Raw genomic sequence first — 7645 nt, 5'->3', positions numbered from 1 at the left:
TAAATAGTGACACAATCCCCAAGGGTCACTCCACATAGTGACACAATCCCCAAGGATCACTCTAAATAGTGTCACAATACCCAAGGATCATTCCAAATAGTATCACAAACCCCAAGGATCACTCTAAATAGTGACACAATCCCCAAGGATCACTCTCAATAGTGACCCAATCCCGAAGGTTCACTCTCAATCGGGACACAATCCACAAGGATCATTTTAAATAGTGACACAATCCACATGGATCACGCAAAATAGTGACAAAATCCCCAAGGATCACTCTCAACATTGAAACAATCCCCAAGGATCACGCAGAATAGTGACACAATCCCCAAGGATCACTCTAAATACTAACACAATCCCCAAGGATCACTGTAAATAGTGACACAATCCAACGTGATCACTAAAAGTAATGACAAAGTCCCCAAATATCACTCTAAATAGTGACACAATCCCCAAGGATCACTCTAAATACTGACACAATCCCCAAGGATCACACTAAATAATGACACAATCCCCAAGGATCACTCTAAATAGTGACACAAACCCCAAGGATCATTCTAAATAATGACACAATCCCCAAGGATCACTCTAAATAGTGACACAATCCCCAAGGATTAGACTAAATAGTGACACAATCACCAAGGATCACTCTAAATAATGACACAATCCCCAAGGACCTCTCTAAATAGTGACACAATCCCGAAGGATCACTCTAAATAGTGTCACAATCCCCAAGGATCTCTCTAAATAGTGACACAATCGCCAAGGATCACTCTAAATTGTGACACAATACCCAAGGATCACACAAATAGTGACATAATCCCCAAGGATCACGCTAAATAGTGATACAATCACCAAGGATCACTCTAAATAGTATCACAGACAAAAGGATTACTCTTAATAGTGACACAATACCCAAGGATCTCTCTAAATAGTGACACAGTGCCCAAGGATTACTCTAAATTGCGACACAATCCCAAAGGGTCACTCTAAATAGTGACACAATCCCCAAGGATCACGCTAAATAGTGACACAATCAGCAAGGATCACTCTAAATAGTGACACAATACCCAAGGATCATTCGAAATCGTGATTCAACCCACGAGGATCACTCTAAATAGTGACACAAACCCCAAGGATCACTCTAAATACTGACACAATCCCCAAGGTTCACTCTAAGTAGTGACACAATCCCCAAGGATCACTCTAAATAGTGACACAAACCCCAAGGATCACTCTAAATAGTGACACAATATCCACGGATTACACTAAATAGTGACACAATTCCCAAGGATCACTCTAAATAATGACACAATCCCCAAGGACCATTCTAAATAGTGACACAATCCCGAAGGATCAATGTAAATAGTGTCACAATCCCCAAGGATCACACTAAATAGAGACACAATCCCCAAGGATCACTCTAAATAGTGTCACAATCCCCAAGGATCACTCTAAATAGAGACACAATCCATAAGGATAACTCTAAATAGTGACACAATCCCCAAGGGTCACTCTACATAGTGACACAATCCCCAAGGATCACTCCAAATAGTATCACAATAACCAAGGTCACACTAAATAGTAACACAAACCCCAAGGATCACTCTAAATAGTGACACAAACCCCAAGGATCAATCTAAATAGTGACACACTCCCCAAGGATCACTCTAAATAATGACACAATCTCCAAGGATCACTCTCAATAGTGACCCAATCCCGAAGGATCACTCTAAATCGGGACACAATCCACAAGGATCATTTTAAATAGTGACACAATCCACATGGATCACTCAAAATAGGGACAAAATCCCCAAGGATCACTCTCAATATTGAAACAATCCCCAAGGATCACGCAGAATAGTGACACAATCCCCAAGGATCACTCTAAATACTAACACAATCCCCAAGCATCACTCTAAATAGTGACACAATGCAACGTGATCACTAAAAATAATGACAAAGTCCCCAAATATCACTCTAAATAGTGACACAATCACCAAGGATCACTCTAAATACTGACACAATCCCCAAGGATCATACTAAATAATGACACAATCCCCAAGCATCAATCTAAATAGTGACACAAACCCCAAGGATCATTCTAAATAATGACACAATCCCCAAGGATCACTCGAAATAGTGACACAATCCACAAGGATCACACTAAACAGTGACACAAACCCCAAGGATCACTCTAAATATTGACACAATCCCCAAGGATTAGACTAAATAGTGACACAATCCACAAGGATCACTCTAAATAATGACACAATCCCCACGGACCTCTCTAAATAGTGACACAATCCCTAAGGATCACTCTAAATAGTGTCACAATCCCCAAATATCACTCTAAATAGTGACTCAAACCCCAAGGACCACTCTAAATAGTGACACATACCCCACTGATCACTGTAAATAATGACAAAGTCCCCAAAGATCACTCTAAATAATGACACAATCGTCAAGGATCACACTAAACAGTGACACAATCCCCAAGGATCATTCTAAATGGTGACACAATCCCCAAGGATCACTCCAAATAGTGACACAATCCCCAAGGATCACTCTAAATCGTGACACAATACCCAATGATCACTCCAAATAGTGACACAATCCCCAAGGGGAACTCTAAATAGTGACACACCCCAAGGATCAGACTAAATTGTGACCCAATCCCCAAGGATCACTCTCTATAGTGACACAATCCAAAAGGATCACTCTAAGTAGTGACACAATCCCCAAGGATGACTCTAAATAGTGACAAAATCCACAAGGATCATTTTAACTAGTGACACAATCCACAAGGATCACTCAAAATAGTGAGTAAATCCCCAAGGATCACTCTCAATATTGAAACAATCCCCAAGGATCACGCAGAATAGAGACACAATCCCCAAGGATCACTCTAAATACTAACACAATCCCCAAGGATCACTCTAAATACTAACACAATCCCCAAGGATCACTCTAAATACTAACACAATCCCCAAGGATCACTCTAAATAGTGACACAATCCCCAAGGATCACTCGAAATAGTGACACAATCCCCTAGGATCACTCTATATAGTGACACAATCCCCAATGATCACTCTAAATCACTCTTTGGAGGAAATAATAACAAATGGGATTACTATCTCAATGGAAACAAATTAAATCATGCTACCGTGCAAAGGGACCTGGGGGTCCTTGTGCATGAGACGCAAAAGCCCCGTCTGCAGGTACAACAGGTGATCAAGAAGGCAAATGGGATGTTGGCCTATATTGCGAGGGGGATAGAATATAAAAGCAGGGATGTCTTGATGCACCTGTACAGTGCATTGGTGAGGCCGCAGCTGGAATGCTGTGTGCAGTATTGGTCCCCTTATATGAGGAAGGATATATTGGCATTGGAGGGAGTGCAGAGAAGGTTCACCAGGTTGATACCGGAGATGAGGGGTTTGGATTATGAGGAGAGGCTGAGGAGATTGGGTTTGTACTCGTTGGAGTTTAGAAGGATGAGGGGGGATCTTATGGAGACTTATAAGATAATGCGGGGGCTGGATAGGGTGGAGGCGGAGAGATTCTTTCCACTTAGTAAGGAAGTTAAAACTAGAGGACACAGCCTCAAAATAAAGGGGGGTCGGTTTAAGACAGAGTTGAGGAGGAACTTCTTCTCCCAGAGGGTGGTGAATCTCTGGAATTCTCTACCCACTGAGGTGGTGGAGGCTACATCGCTGAATACGTTTAAAGCGCGGATGGATGGATTCCTGATAGGTAAGGGAATTAAGGGTTATGGGGATCAGGCGGGTAAGTGGTACTGATCCACGTCAGATCAGCCATGATCTTATTGAATGGCGGGGCAGGCTCGAGGGGCTAGATGGCCTACTCCTGCTCCTATTTCTTATGTTCTTATTTTCTTAAATAGTGACACCATCCCCAAGGATCACTCTAAGTAGATACACAATCCCCAAAGATCACACTAAATAGTGACACAATCCACGAGGATCACTCTAAATAGTGACACAAACCCCAAGGATCACTCTAAATAGTGACACAATTCCCAAGGATCACTCTAAATAGTGACATAATCCCTAAGGACCAGTCTAAATAATGACACAATCCCAAAGGATCACTCTAAGCAGTGACACAATCCCCAAGGATCACTCTGAATAGTAACACAGACCCAAGGATTACTCTCAATAGTGACCCAATACCCAAGGATCTCTCTAAATAGTGACACAATCCCCAAGGATCACTCTAAATAGTGACACAATCCCCAAGGATCGCTCTAAATAGTGACACAATCCCCAAGGATCACTCTCAATAGAGACACAATCCCCAAGGATCACTCTAAATAGTGACACAAACCCCAAGGATCACTCTAAATAGTGACACAACCCCCAAGGATCACGCTAAATAATGACACAATCACCAACGATCACTCTACATAGTGACACAATCCTCAAGGATCACTCTAAATAGTGACACAATCCCCAAGGGTGACTCTAAATAGTGACACAATCCCCAAGGACCACTCTGAATAATGACACAATCCCAAAGGATCACTCTAAATAGTGTCACAATACCCAAGGATCACTCTAAATAGAGACACAATCCTCAAGGATCGCTCTAAATAGTGACACAATCCCCAAGGATCACTCTCAATAGAGACACAATCCCCAAGGATCACTCTAAATAATGACACAATCCCCAAGGATCACTCTAAGGAGTGACACAATCCCCAAGGATCACTCTAAATAGTAACATAGACCAAAGGATTACTCTCAATAGTGACACAATAAAAAGAACAAAGAACAAAGAACAATACAGCACAGGAACAGGCCCTTCGGCCCTCCAAGCCCGCGCCGCTCCCTGGTCCAGGATTGAATCCTGAATCCAGGATCCCCGCCCAATTTTCCAGCCTATCTACATACCAATATCCTATCCACCGAGCTGTCCCTCACAGCTACGATGCTTTGTTCATTACAACCTATTAACTCACCCCCACCCCCCTATTCCAGACCATGTGATCCCCAGGGAGAGGCGAAAACCCAGAGTGAAAAACCCCAGGGCCAATATGGGGAAAAAAAAAAAATCTGGGAAATTCCTCTCCGACCCCCTGAGGCGATCGAAACGAGTCCAGGAGATCACAATGGCCCTGATCGGAAAATGCTTCCCAACCCTAGTCATTTCCACTTCCATGAACACCATATGAATTCCCTGCCCCCGAGACAGGTTCCCAACTATCCGCAGTCTCGCTCTGTACTGGCACCAGCAAGATGATCATAGAATGAAGTCTTGAAACGAGAAACAAGGAACAATTAGCCCGCGCCGCTCCCTGGTCCAAACTAGACCACTCTTTTGTATCCCTCCATTCCCACTCCGGTCATATAGCTGTCTAGATAAGTCTTAAACGTTCCCAGTGTGTCCGCCTCCACCACCTTGCCCGGCAACACATTCCAGGCCCCCACGACCCTCTGTGTGAAATATGTCCTTCTGATATCTGTGTTAAACCTCCCCCCCTTCAAAGAACAAAGAACAAAGAACAGTACAGCACAGGAAACAGGCCTTCGGCCCTCCAAGCCTGTGCCGCTCCTTGGTCCAACTAGACCAATCGTTTGTATCCCTCCATTTCCAGGCTGCTCATGTGACTATCCAGGTAAGTCTTAAACGATGTCAGCGTGCCTGCCTCCACCACCCTACTTGGCAGCGCATTCCAGGCCCCCACCACCCTCTGTGTAAAAAACGTCCCTCTGATGTCTGAGTTATACTTCGCCCCTCTCAGCTTCAGCCCGTGACCCCTCGTGATCGTCACCTCCGACCTGGGAAAAAGCTTCCCACTGTTCACCCTATCTATACCCTTCATAATCTTGTATACCTCTATTAGATCTCCCCTCATTCTCCGTCTTTCCAAGGAGAACAACCCCAGTCTACCCAATCTCTCCTCATAGCTAAGACGCTCCATACCAGGCAACATCCTGGTAAACCTTCTCTGCACTCTCTCCAATGCCTCCACGTCCTTCTGGTAGTGCGGCGACCAGAACTGGACGCAGTACCCCAAATGCGGCCTAACCAGCGTTCTATACAGCTGCATCATCAGACTCCAGCTTTTATACTCTATACCCCGTCCTATAAAGGCAAGGATACCATATGTCTTCTTCATTCCAAATAGTATCACAATCCCCAAGGATCACTCTAAATTGTGACACAATACCCAAGGATCATTCGAAATCGTGACTCAACCCACGAGGATCACTCTAAATAGTGACACAAACCCCAAGGATCACACTAAATACTGACACAATCCCCAAGGATCACTCTAAGTAGTGACACAATCCCCAAGGATCACTCTAAATAGTGTCACAATCCCCAAGGATCACTCTAAATAGATACACAATCCATAAGGATAACTCTAAATAGTGACACAATCCCCAAGGGTCACTCCACATAGTGACACAATCCCCAAGGATCACTCTAAATAGTGTCACAATACCCAAGGATCATTCCAAATAGTATCACAAACCCCAAGGATCACTCTAAATAGTGACACAATCCCCAAGGATCAATCTAAATAGTGACACACTCCCCAAGGATCACTCTAAATAATGACACAATCCCCAAGGATCACTCTCAATAGTGACCCAATCCCGAAGGTTCACTCTAAACCGGGACACAATCCACAAGGATCATTTTAAATAGTGACAAAATCCACATGGATCACGCAAAATAGTGACAAAATCCCCAAGGATCACTCTCAACATTGAAACAATCCCCAAGGATCACGCAGAATAGTGACACAAACCCCAAGGATCACTCTAAATACTAACACAATCCCCAAGGATCACTCTAAATAGTGACACAATCCAACGTGATCACTAAAAACAATGACAAAGTCCCCAAATATCACTCTAAATAGTGACACAATCCCCAAGGATCACTCTAAATACTGACACAATCCCCAAGGATCACACTAAATAATGACACAATCCCCAAGGATCACTCTAAATAGTGACACAAACCCCAAGGATCATTCTAAATAATGACACAATCCCCAAGGATCACTCTAAATAGTGACACAATCCCCAAGGATTAGACTAAATAGTGACACAATCACCAAGGATCACTCTAAATAATGACACAATCCCCAGGACCTCTCTTAATAGTGACACAATCCCGAAGGATCACTCTAAATAGTGACACAATCCCCAAGGATCACACTAAATAGAGACACAATCCCAAGGATCACTCTAAATAGTGTCACAATCCCCAAGGATCACTCGAAATAGAGACACAATCCATAAGGATTACTCTAAATAGTGGCACAATCCACAAGGATCACTCTACATCGTGACACAATCCCCAAAGATCACTCTAAATACTAATACAATCCCCAAGGATCACTCTAAATACTAACACAATCCCCAAGGATCACTCTATATAGTGACACAATCACCAAGGATCACTCTAAATAGTGACACATTTCCCAAGGATCACTCCAGATAGTGACACAACACCAAAGGATCATTCGAAATCGTGACTCAACCCACGAGGATCACTCTAAATAGTGACACAAACCCCAAGGATCACTCTAAATACTAACGCAATACCCAGGGATCACTCTAAATAGTGACACAATCCAACGTGATCACTAAAAACAATGAC

Source organism: Mustelus asterias, unplaced genomic scaffold (assembly GCF_964213995.1).
Source record: "Mustelus asterias unplaced genomic scaffold, sMusAst1.hap1.1 HAP1_SCAFFOLD_64, whole genome shotgun sequence".
Classification (NCBI taxonomy): Eukaryota; Metazoa; Chordata; class Chondrichthyes; order Carcharhiniformes; family Triakidae; genus Mustelus; species Mustelus asterias.
The sequence above is the reverse complement of the archived record's forward strand: the minus strand, read 5'-3'. Positions refer to the sequence as shown.